The sequence below is a fragment of the Phascolarctos cinereus genome, unplaced genomic scaffold (assembly GCF_003287225.1).
Source record: "Phascolarctos cinereus isolate Bilbo 61053 unplaced genomic scaffold, phaCin_HiC Scaffold_2;HRSCAF=192, whole genome shotgun sequence".
Classification (NCBI taxonomy): Eukaryota; Metazoa; Chordata; class Mammalia; order Diprotodontia; family Phascolarctidae; genus Phascolarctos; species Phascolarctos cinereus.
The window spans coordinates 45,745,726-45,757,933 of record NW_027555625.1 but is presented as its reverse complement, the minus strand read 5'-3'; the positions used below and the strand labels follow the sequence as shown (position 1 = coordinate 45,757,933).

At 44.0% G+C, this 12,208-nt stretch overlaps 1 long non-coding RNA gene across 1 annotated transcript; it reads left to right on the top strand.

Moving 5' to 3' along the window:
- Positions 1–5,735: 5,735 nt before the first annotated feature.
- LOC110192521 (uncharacterized) lies at positions 5,736–12,133 on the top strand. The gene is made up of 2 exons (XR_013484509.1): positions 5,736–5,930; positions 11,519–12,133. It is a non-coding gene; the product is annotated as an uncharacterized LOC110192521 (long non-coding RNA).
- The last annotated feature ends 75 nt before the right edge of the window (positions 12,134–12,208 follow it).

The window sequence follows — 12,208 nt, the reverse complement described above, 5'->3', positions numbered from 1 at the left end:
ATACAAAGGTTAGTTATTCATTATTATGATATATAATCAGGTGCTATTATTATTATTATTTATTGATAAGGAAACCAAGGTGTAGATAGATGAAATAACTTGTCCAGGGGTCACACAACTAATGAGTATGATAGGCAGGATTTGAACTCCTTCCTGACCCCAGATTCAGCACTCTCTCCACTGCACAACCTAGCTGCCATGTTAAATTTTAGGTGTCCAAGGGACATTCAAGGCAGGTGGGCAGCTGAAAATCCAGGAATGGAAAGAGAGTAAGAGGTTAAAATCTGATAGTGGCATTGTGAGTGAGTTTAATAAGGGCCAGAATCTAAAGAGAGAATGATAGAAAAGGCTTCAGTTGGATGGTTAGTTGATAAGAAGAGGAATTATCAAAGGTGGCTCTCCAAGAGTGACCCAAAAATGCATTTCTATAAGGCTTCACATTTGCTAGGCATGTTCCCCAGAGAACCCTATGAGGATGGTAATGAAAGGACTGTTCCCCATTTTACCGGTACACAGAAAGCCAAGTGACTTGCCCGGGGTCACTCAGTGTGAGAGCCAAGATTGATACCCAGGTCTACTTGACTTTTTCCATTACCCTAAATAGAGGCAGCATAGCCTAGCAGAGCAAGAGCCGGGCTGAGAGTCAGAGAAGTCCCAGGACAGGAGACCAGCTCCAAAAACATGCAAGCTGAGTGACTTGAGGGCAGGTCACCAGAAACTCTCTGATCCTCACCCTCTTCGTCTTTGAAATGCAAATTACACTTGCACTACAACTTAGCTCATCAGGAGAGTGTGAGGAAGTGGCATTGTAAACCTGATAGCACTATGTAATGTGAGTTATTACTATCCATGGGAAGAGCATCCTTTCATGAAATCCCAGGAGACAGCCAGGCATTGGGAATAGGACAAAGCATGAAGCCTCAGGACCCAAATTCAACATGGACCCACCATTGGCAGCCTGTGTTACCTCAGGCAAGTCATTTATTTAACCTCCTCAGGCCTCAGTTTCCTTATCAGTAAAATAAAGGCTTGTTCTCAATCCATGGCCTTTGAGGCCCTTTCCAGCTCTAAATCTGTGTATGACCTTGTGGAAAATAGAATAATATGGAAAATAGAATTGAATGTAGCTATAGGCTACATAAGGGTTCTTGACCTTTTCTAATGTCATCTTGGGTGACAATCTGGAGAAGCCTACGGAACCTCTCTCAGAATAATGTATTTAAATGCATAAAATAAAATAAAACACACAGGATTACAAAGAAAGCCAATTATATTGAAATATAATTATTAATATATGTTTAAAAAAAGTTCACAGACCCCACATTAATAATCTAGGATCTTGAAGTATAAGAATGAAATATAAGAAAGTATAAGAAGTAAAAGAATGAAAAAAGATTGCTTCTAATTCTTTACAAGACTAATATGGGAATATGTTTAATATGATTGTACATGTATAGCCTATATCAGATTGCATGCTATCTTGGGGAGGTGGGAGGGGAAGGAGGGGGAGAAAATTTAAAACTCAAAATCTTGCAAAAGTGAATGTTGAAAACTAAAAACAAACAAATAAATAAATATAAAGTTTTTAAAAAGAAAAAGAGACCTTTGGATTTCACAAGGGTGCTTGTGGCAGCCGGGGGGGGGGCAGGGAGAAATGAAGCAGAGAACTGAATTCAAAGCTGCTTACACAGTTCAAAATTTCACTTTGTCCCAATAAGTAAACTAAACAGAGATTTCCAGGTAATTACTCACACTCTCATTCTTCCCCAGTCACTGGGGATCAGGAATTATAAGATCCCGTCATTCTGGGAATATTGGGGCCACTGTTTGCAAATTGCATTTTCTCTTGTTTTCACATTTCCTGAAACCTTGCAGTTTTGGGGGAGGGGGGAAGTGGAGATGTGAACTTTCATGGCTATGTATCGACCTTCTAAGTTTAAAAAAGAGGGGTAGAAAGGGCTGATTTATACACCTTATCAACAACAAACTTACCCACTTTAGACTTTGTGACCTTGGACAATCTCTTAATCTCTGAAAACCTCAGTTTTTATAGCTTCCAAATAACATTATTGGACTAAACTATCTATAAGAAAACTTCTGTCTCTAACATTTGATGATTCCTATGATTTCAAAGGTCACTTCTGACTTTTAGATGTTATGATTGTAAGTATTTTTCTGCCCGCTGTCACCAAGCAAAGAACATACCTCAGAGAGAGTGGAACACAAACCTAATGATGTCTTGGTGAGGGAAAGGGTTGGTAAAGGTCCCAAGCATGGTGCAATGCTCACGTCCATTGGGACTGCAGTAGGAGACATGAATGGTAAGCCAGGGGACAGCACTGGATGGGAAAGGGCAGGAAAGGACTGCCAAAGAATCTCTGTATATTTATTCTCCTACTTAGATAAGAATAAGGTTCAAGTGTCAGTCACTCTCTCCTCCCACCCCAACCCCTTCCTCCTTGCTTACATAAGCACATACTTTTCTTTAACCTGCCTTTCCCTTCCCCCACCTAGTATATTTCTCTTCCCTTTTCTTTCTATCCTTAAGATCATCGAAACATAACAAAATCACTCTAATTCTATCGAATTGACTCTATTACCTCTGATGATGATAGAGTTCAGAGACAATACATATCATCTCTCCATATGAGAATGTGAAAGTTTATCCTTTAATCCTTTATCATCGTTGGTTTGTTTCCCTTTTATGTTTTTTTTCTCTCTCTTTTTTTTTTAAGGCAGTTGGGGTTAAGTGACTTGCCCAGGGTCACACAGCTAATAAATGTCAAGTGTTTGGTCTGAGACTGGATTTGAACTCAGGTCCTCCTGACTTCAGGGCCGGTGCTCTATCCACTGTACCACCTAGCTGCCCCCTTATGTTTCTCTTACCTCCTGTGTTTGAACTTCAAAGTTTCTACACAGCCCTGTTTTTTTTTCATCAGGAATGCTTAGAAGTCCTCTATTTCATTAAAAATACATTTTTTCCCTTGTAAGATCATCCTTGGTTTTGCTGTTTTTGGCTGTAAGCCTACATCCTTTGCCTTGTGCAATACAGTATGCCAAGCTCTCCACTCCTTCATCGTTGTGGCTGCTAAAGCATGTGTGATCCTATTGGTGGCTCCTTAGTATTTGAATTCTTTCTTACTGGCTGTTTGCAGTATTTTTTCTTTGACCTGGAAATTCTGAATTTGGGCTATCATATCTGCTTGCTATGCCCCTAGTCTGAGTTCTGCAAATTCCTGACCTAAGTGGGTCTGAACAACAAAAAAGTGCTGCTGGAATCTCTGGCCTACAATCTGGGACTAAGACCCCTCCCATGCTCCTGGCATCTGAGCCATACTGCTGTTTGCTTCTGAACCTGCTTCTCACTCAGTACTCCCTAAGGGGCTGCCACTGCTCCTTAACCTGAATGCAACTTCTAGGTGCAGGGACCATACTCAGTCCTCCCTGGATCTGTGACCCAGAACCGGGTAGTGGCCATCAAAGCTACCAGTAAATACCTGTGGCCACTTAGGAGTCCCTATATGGATTTGGGACCTCCTTTTGTCCTACTGTATAGCATTTCCCTTGTACTGGAGGACTCAGTGCAGTATGCACATCCTTAAAATCCAAACACTTTTCTGTCTCCCTGTGCTTCCCTAGGCTGGACTTTTTCTTGGATTTCCTCATCATCTGGTGCATCCTCTAGATATGTTTGAAGGAGTTTGGGGGGAATCTCTTTGAATTGGTGGTACTCTGTCATCTTGGCTCTATCTCCCAGAATATGTTGTTTCAATCCCAGTCATTTGAACAGAGGAGAACATTCTCCCTTTGCTTCCTTTTGGAAGGTTTCCGAATGGTGGAGATTTCATACAAACTTCATTCTGATACCAAGGACATCTCTCTTTTGACAGGTGTGGTGGGAGTAATATCCAAATCCCCTTCCCCATGCAAGTTAAGGCTAAATTTTTCCTTGAAAAAGTTTATTGAGAGCATCCTTGAGGCTTGGCTGGCTCAGTGGACTAAAGACTCTGGCTGACGACCTCACTTTCTGGCCACCATGAGTACAAACCAGCCATGAGAACCCCCTCAGTCTGATTCTTGTGTGGTGCCCTATTAAGGCAATAGAGCTGAGTTAGCTTTTGATGTCCTCAATACCCGTCTTTGTTGAATATCTTTCTCCCACTATGGCTAAGTAAATCTCCTTTTGTTAACTGTTGTATGATCTCCAAAGGTTTCATTTTGTTCCAATATTAAACCTAAACTACCAGGGAACTGGCCTGAGTCAGGCCCTGTCCAGAACAGCCGGTATAAAGGTGGAGTACAATAAACACTTAGCAAGCACATAACGTACAGAGCAGTGGTGTCAAACTCAAATAGAAATGGGGGGCACTAAACTATATGTAGGGGCCGGTAGCTCGCACCATTGTGCATAGACTGCTTCGGGGCCTGGAGTCAGGATGACTCATATTCAAGAGTTCAAATCTGGCCTCAGACGCTCACTAGCTGTGTAACCCTGGGCAAGTTACTTAACCCTCTTTGTCTCAGTTTCCTCATCTGTAAAATGAGCTGGAGAAGGAAATGGCAAACCATTCCAGGATCTCTGCCAAGAAAAAAACCTCAAATGCGGTCATCAAGAGTCTCAAGCGAACAAGAATAACAACAAAACCAATATATAAGGATCCCTGCTGGCCACATATTGACCTAGAAAACCACATTAACATTATCCACGTTCTATTGTATTTTTATTTATTTTATTAGATATTTCCCAATTGCATTTTAATCCGGTTTCCCTACACTTGGGAGGGTTATGGCTGCAATGAAGCCCAAGCCATGTTCAACACCTCTGGCATAGAGTACCATAAGGAGGATGGACATATAAAATTTAGTTGGCATACTTCCTGCCCTCAAGGAGTTTTCAGTCTAGTTATACACCAACATAACTGTAATACATAAGATTACATGATAAGTGCATTACAGAACTGCAAAGCAGTGCTATGTGAGGTCATTAACTGACTTAACAGAGATCAGGGAAGGCTTTCTGGAGGAGTCAGCATTTGGGTTAGGTTTTAAAGGTCGTATCATAAAAAAAATATCTGGCATCTACATGGTGATTTAAAATTTGCACAGATCTTTTATTTTTGTAACATTGCTGTGGAGGAGATACACAGTAGATACACAATTACTCCCAATCTGCAGATGTTGTGACCTGCCCCAGTCACACGACTACTTCTTGTAAGAAGAGGATTCAAGCCCACATCTGTGCTGACCCAGTCAGTGGTGTGCTGGAGCCCAGCTCCTTCCTACCAGCTCACAGCACTGATCCCTCAGAAGTGCTGGAGAGAATGCCAATGACGCTGATGAAACTTCAACGTCTGGAAGGCCAGGTGGTTTGTAGAAGTTCCTGCTCCTGCTCCAGTCCAGCAGACCACAATGCCTCTGGCAAAGATCAAGAGGAAGATAAGGTTTCAAGTACTTTCCCCTCTTTAAAATAATAATAATAACAGCGATCAGAGCCCTGTTCTTAGTAGCCTCAGCCCCTGTCATTACTCAATCCAGCCATTTTTCACCTTTTTATATGTCCTCATGCGCAGCATAATGTCTTACACGTCATTAGGTACTCAAGAAATATCTGGACAAACACCAACTTCTGCCCATTCCCAACAGCCTGTACCTGGCACAGGGAACCCTGAACTGGGCACGAGGGAGCTGGGGGTTTCCAGTAGGAGAAGGTTGGGAAATAGCCTTTGACTAACCTATCAAAAGAACATTCAGCACTGGGTTGCTAGTTTCAGTGGGATTTTTTTGTTTGTTTTTCATGCTCTGAAAGCAATTAAAAAAAAAAAACACCACCCAGCAGCAAAAATCTCATCACCAACTGGAGTTTTCTGTGAAGCAGCCACATGAAAAATGAAACCAGGAAGATACTGCTGGTCCTAGCAACACTATTCTAGGTAAGGGCTACAGTATGAAAGGCCAGTTCTGTTCTTCCCTATAATTATTTGCAGGCATCCTGACCTAGAGAAGCTAATTAATATTTTGCTTCTTTTATGTATCCCTGGGGTTTAATACAGTGCCTGCTCGAGATAAGGGCTTAATAAATGCTTATTCACTTGGTCTCTTCCTTTTCATAACTTGCAAATGCCTTCTCTGCTTTTTAGTCAAAAGATGGCCTTCAGTAGTAGCAGGAAGGAAATGGAAATACTTAGGTGGGTGAGAGAAGCCTGTAAACAATGGATCCTTATATGCTAAGCCCTAGTCTTTGCAAGTCAATAAGCATTTATTGAACACCTAAAACGTGCCCAACAATGCAAAGTGCCTGGGACACAGAGAAAGGCAAAAACAGTCCCTGCTTTCGGGGAGCTCAGTCTTATGGGAGAGACAACGCATAAACAACTACATGCAAACAAGATTTATACAGGATAAGTTGGAGGTGATCCAAGAGGGAAGAAAGGCACTATGATTAAGGGGCAGGCTTCTTTTTTTTTTTTTTTGGCAAGGTAATTGGGGTTAAATGACTTGCCCAGGGTCACACAGCTAGTAAGTGTCAAGTGTCTGAGGCTGGATTTGAACTAAGGCCCTCCTGACTCTGGAGCTGGTGCTGTATCCACTGAGCCACCTAGCTGCTGCTAAAGGGCAAGCTTCTTGCAGAAGAACTTTAGCTGAGACTTGAAGAAAGCTGGGGAAGCTAAGGGAGAGAGAGATGAGAAGGGAGAGAATTCCAGCCGTGGGAGGTAGCCAGTGACAATGCCCAGAGTTGGAAGAGAGAATATTGTGTTTGAGGTATAGCAAGGAGGTCAACTTCACTGGATCACAGAGTATAAGGAGTAAGATACTGGAAAGGTAGGAGGGGGCCAGAAAATGAAGGATTGGAAAAGACAAACAGAGGATTTTATATTTTATTCTGGAACTGATGAGGAATTTCTGGAGTAGGAGGGCTATATGGTCAGACTTGTGCCTTAGGTGGAAGACTGACTAGGGTGGGACAAGATGAGGCAAGGAGACCAACCAGCCGGCTATTACAATAGTCCAGGTATGAGGTAATGAGAACCTGTACCAAGATGGTGGCAGTGTCAGAGAAGGGGGGGAAGGGAATGTGCATGAAAGATGTTGTGAAGGTAGAAATAGGGACTTGGCAAGAGACCAGATGAGGGGTGAGAGAAAACAAGGAGTCAAGGACAACACCTAGATTGTGAGCCCAAGTGAGTGGGAAGATGGTGGTACCTTCAATGGTAATGGGAAAATTGGGAAGAGAGGAGGGCTCGGGGGCAAAAGATAATGAGTTCAGTTTTGAACCTGAAGTGCACAGAATGTTACCACCCAAATGATTCAAGCTACAACCGCTTGACCTGTATCATTCAGGCATTCGGATTCAGATAAACCAAATGATCCAAGTCAATTGGCTTTCATCCTCAGTTCTTCTTGAGTAAACCTAGAAGTCACCATGTACAACCTTGAAATACTCCCGGAAGCAACATGGCCACATTGGCACACAATACAAAGCCGGACACAGTCAAAGTCTTGAGCAGTGCAGAGGTTAGCAGGAGCACTTTGGGCGTCATCGCATCTTCCCATAACCATCTGATCAAGGACTAATTCTCCAAACCTAACACACCATAAAAACTCTCTCTGATGCAACCTCCACCATCTAAGAGGGATGCTCATAATCCAGAGAGTTGTGCAGATGGTGCAGACTTGGAGGAATCCTGATTTGGTAACCTACAGGGGCCTCAGAGAGTGTTTATTCTAGCTGCCTCCTTTTGCATATGAGGAAACTCAGGACGAGTGGGGTGAGATGGCTGGCCCATTATGTCTGATTTTCTTACCCTCCAGTTTTTCATTATCAGCTATCATCTCTCCCCCAATCTGAACGTGACATCCTCCCACAGTAAATACCACCAGATTCTCTGATGTTAGCCAGGCACAGTTTTCTACATTCCAATGGCTGAACATCTCTCAAGGACAGTAGTAGAACGGAGACTGAAGAAGCCTCTCCATTTCACACAAGATTGATTTCTGTGCCAAGCAATCTGCAATGAGCTCAAGGAAGGGCTTCCCTAAGATGATCAGGCTGTGCCCTCTTTCCTCTTTGGTTCCCGCCAAGCAGAACGATTCTGATGCAATTCTTTCTAAGCTAAATTTTGTGGGATACCATCTCCCAAGAGCCTGAGCTGGGAGAGCCAAAGGCCAGGGTGGGGGAAATGATCTTGGCCCTTTGCCTTTTTCCATGTATTCAGCAGTCTTCTCTTAAAACTCATGAACACATTTGCCCCTAGGAAACCAAAGTTTGAAAGATTTATTTATATTAATAAATTGATGTCTATTAATTTATTAATGTCTATTTATATATAGACTTAAAGGCAGTGGGGTGGAATAGTGGATAGGGCAGTGGGCCTGGAGTAAAGAAGACCCAAGTTCTAATCTGGTTTTAGACACTTCCTAGCTGTGTCCTAGATCCTAAGCAAGTCACTTAACCTCTACCTCAGTTTCTTCAACTGTTAAAAGGGGATAATAATAGCTCCTACCTCACATGGTTGTTGTGAGACTCAAATGATTTGCTCTTTGTAAAGTGCTTAGCATGGCACTTAATAAATGCTTCTTTCCTTCTTTCCTCTCTGCCACCCTTACCTCAGCCAGTTGAAACCTCTCTCTTCCTTCAAAGACTACCTTTCATGCTGCCTCCTCCATGAAGCCTTCTCTGGATACCACCAATCCTCCACCAGCTGAATTCAACCCTGGGAGTGAAAGATCACCCCCCCCAAAAAATAAAAAGTGGAAAGAGAAGAGAGAGAGGGCTAAAGACAGAGCCTTGAGGGATTGGTATCTGTGGGTAGATCTGAGCCTACTTGTCAACACAGGAGGATAGAGAATTGAAGAGAACCTTAGGTGTCCCTCTTCTTACAAAGAAGGAAACTGAGGCCCAAATGGAAGCCTAGAGAGAATTACAAAGGCCCATATTGGTATTGCAAAAGCTCTCCAAAGCATGGGAGCCATGGGCCCTAATTATACACTGTGCTGCACACAAAAGGCTTTGTTTTGTCTCTCCCACTAGGTGTAAAAACCCACAGCTCACTTTGCAGCTTCTCAGGGGCAAGTGGGAAACAGGAGGAAGAGCCTATTCAATATCTTTTAAAAGGAAATAAAATTGGCTCTTGGTTTCCAGGGCAGGGAGAGGCCAGTGGAGGGGGGGGAGGGGGTGGTGTCCATGGTTGTCAAGCCTGGATGTGGCAACACCTCCACACCCCACAGTCCTTATTTCAAGATATGCTTCATCATACACGAAAACATGTAACCCTCCAAGTTCAAGACTGCTGATAAAACAAGTGAAAAACTGTACTCAGATTACAGGGAAGAAAATCCAGGGCATTCAATTCAACTTGGAGAACATTTACTAAGTGCCTGTTATGTCCAAGGTATTGGGGAAACAAAGTTGAAAAACACTTTTTTGGACTGTTTTCGAATGGAGTAGGGACCCCTCAAAATAGGATATGAGCAAGTGCAGTGGGGGGAAGGAGGTCTGACAAAATACCATAAAGAGGCTTCATGGAGGAAGGGGAAGGTTGAGCTGATGGGGGAGTCCATTTCAAGCACAGGGGATGCCCTAAATGAACACAGACACGGACATGGGGAGCAGGCAGTACCCATCTTAGCTGCAGCAGTGTGTGAGGAGGGGATGTGGGAGAAACAAGCCAGGAAGGGAGACCAGAGGCAGACTTCAGAGGGCCTCAAATACAAGGCTGGCAACTTGTATCTTACCCGGGGCGGGCTGTGGAGCCTACTAACAGCTTTTAAGGAACAACATGATCAGACCTGTGCTAATATCTGGATGGCTTAGCAGCCATGAGAATGGAGGCAGGGACAGTCACTAGGGAGATTCTTGTAAGAGCCCAGGCAAGTAGCGATGATGGCCAGATCTAGGATTGGGGGGCAGGGGCAGAGGTATGGCCAAAGAGGATTGTCAGGACTTAATAACTGGTTGAGTAGGGAGTGGGAGGTGGGAAAGGGAAGAGTCTAGGACAAATCTGAGGTTGTGAACCTGGGTAGCTGAAGGATGGTGCCACTCTCAACAAAAATAAGGAAAACAGAAGTGGAAGATGGGGGGGTACTGTGGAACAGAGGACATATTAAGTTGATGAGTTTGACATATTGGTGGCACCATTCCTTTGGAAATTCAGGATTGGAGCTGGGGAGAGATCGGTGCTGGAGTCACCTGCAAAGAAGTGGTATCTGAAACCCTGGAAGTGAAAAATCACCCCCCCCAAAAAAAATGGAAAGAGAAGAGAGGGAGGGCTAAAGACGGAGCCTTGAGGCATTCATATCTGTGGGTAGATTTCAGCAAGTCAGGGAACCTGGATGGGAAAACAATTACATCTTTATTTCCATATAATTGGTTTCCTCTGTAATCCCATGTTTTTTATTTTATGCATTTAAAAGCACCATTCAGAAGGAGTCCAGAGGTTTCACCAGACAGCCAAAGGGTTCCATGCCACACACACAAAAGATTAACAACTCCTGTTCTACGCTGAGGAGATGAGAACAGGGAATCAGTGGAACCTCAGGAGTTGGATAAAAGAACCAGGAGGCAGAAGAGAACCGTGTCAGAAGCACCACTGACAGACCCCAGGTCAAGGTGCTCCTCCTATCTAGATACTTTGCTCTTTGGCTTCCAAAAAAGAGGCTCCATTTATTTCTTCAGTTAATGATTATTCATTTCTGTCAATTATTTGTTGATTCCTCTAACTCTTTTGGGTTTTACAGAAGCACAGTTTTAGAGAAGAACCTCAAAGGTCAACGATTCCAGGCCCCTTGTTTTACAAATGAGGAGACTGAGGCCTAGAAGAAGTGACTCGCCCAGGGTCATAGGGGGAGCAAACAGCAAAACCCAGATCCTCCAACTCCATGTTCAAGTGACTTGAGAGCCACGTGCCTGACGACCTTTAGAATTTTTCAATTTAATAGAGCTCTGGCCTTGGAGTCAGGAGGACCTGAGTTCAAATCTGGTCTCAGACACTTGACATTTACTAGCTGTGTGACCCTGGGCAAGTCACTTAACCCCGACTGCCTCACCAAAAAAGCCAAAAAAAAAAAATGGACAATTTAGCATTTCAATTTAAGCATATGAAATACTTATTAAGCACCTACTATGTGCTAAGCAATCATGAGAACCACAGAGTTTAAGTAAGATAAGGTCCCTGCCCTTGGGAAGTTTATCATCTAGGGGTACAGGGTACACACAACACATGAAGTGAAGCTATCTTCTGTCCCCTTAACCTTCTGTGTGTGTGTGTGTGTGTGTGTGAGTGTGCACGCGCGTGTGTGTGCGTGTGTGTGTGTGGGGGGGGTGGTCTCCTTTGGCAATCAGCCTGGGACCCCTTCTCAGAATACTGCTTTTAAATGTCTAAAATAAAACACAAGATCACAAAGGAAACTAATTATACTGAGGTTATATGACACTGCCTTGAGACATCAGGGCATGTGGTTTCACAAAGCCACTTACGAGATTTTTTCCCCCACTGATGTTGCAAACATCCTTCACCCTCAGATCAAAGGCACAACCACAGAGCCCCAGAAACCCTGTGAAGCCACAGCAAGTGTGTCTGGGACTCTCCTTCCCTCCTAGGCGAGCACTTCTTCTGCACCCAGGGAAAAGCCCCTCCAGAAGCCAGTGCCAGAGGGAGCGTCGCGCCTAGACCACATCTGCGGTCCCACCTCACTGCCAGAGTGCCCGCACACCTCTACTTCACACATTCTACGTTAGCACCTCATCATCCTGGTTCTAGACCGCCCTGGGCCTCGCTGCAGCCCCTCCATCGGCCCACGCCTGTTACCCACCCCTGCTCGTCATGGGGGAAGTTCCTATGTCCAACTGTTCTTCATCCCCATTTCTCCCTTGCCCATTCTTTCCTATTTGAGGGGAAGGAGATGGAGAAGCACATGAGGGCAGCTCCCCTGTTATCCCCACTCCACCATGGCTGCCCTTTTGTGTACTGTTCCATTATTAGTTTTTTAAAATTCTAAACTTAACAAACTCCTAATCAAACGAGCACATCCACATGCACTGGAGGGGAAAAGGACTGTACAGGAAACTGCAAATCTCCCTGATGTCCAGCAGGTTTTCTGTTCGAGTACAATAAATTCAATGCCTCTAACTCTCAGAGCCATCGGACCTGTCTGCGTGCCTTCTGTTCTCTCCTCATCTTTGGGGGGCCAGGAATCTCTGACTCTAACCTCG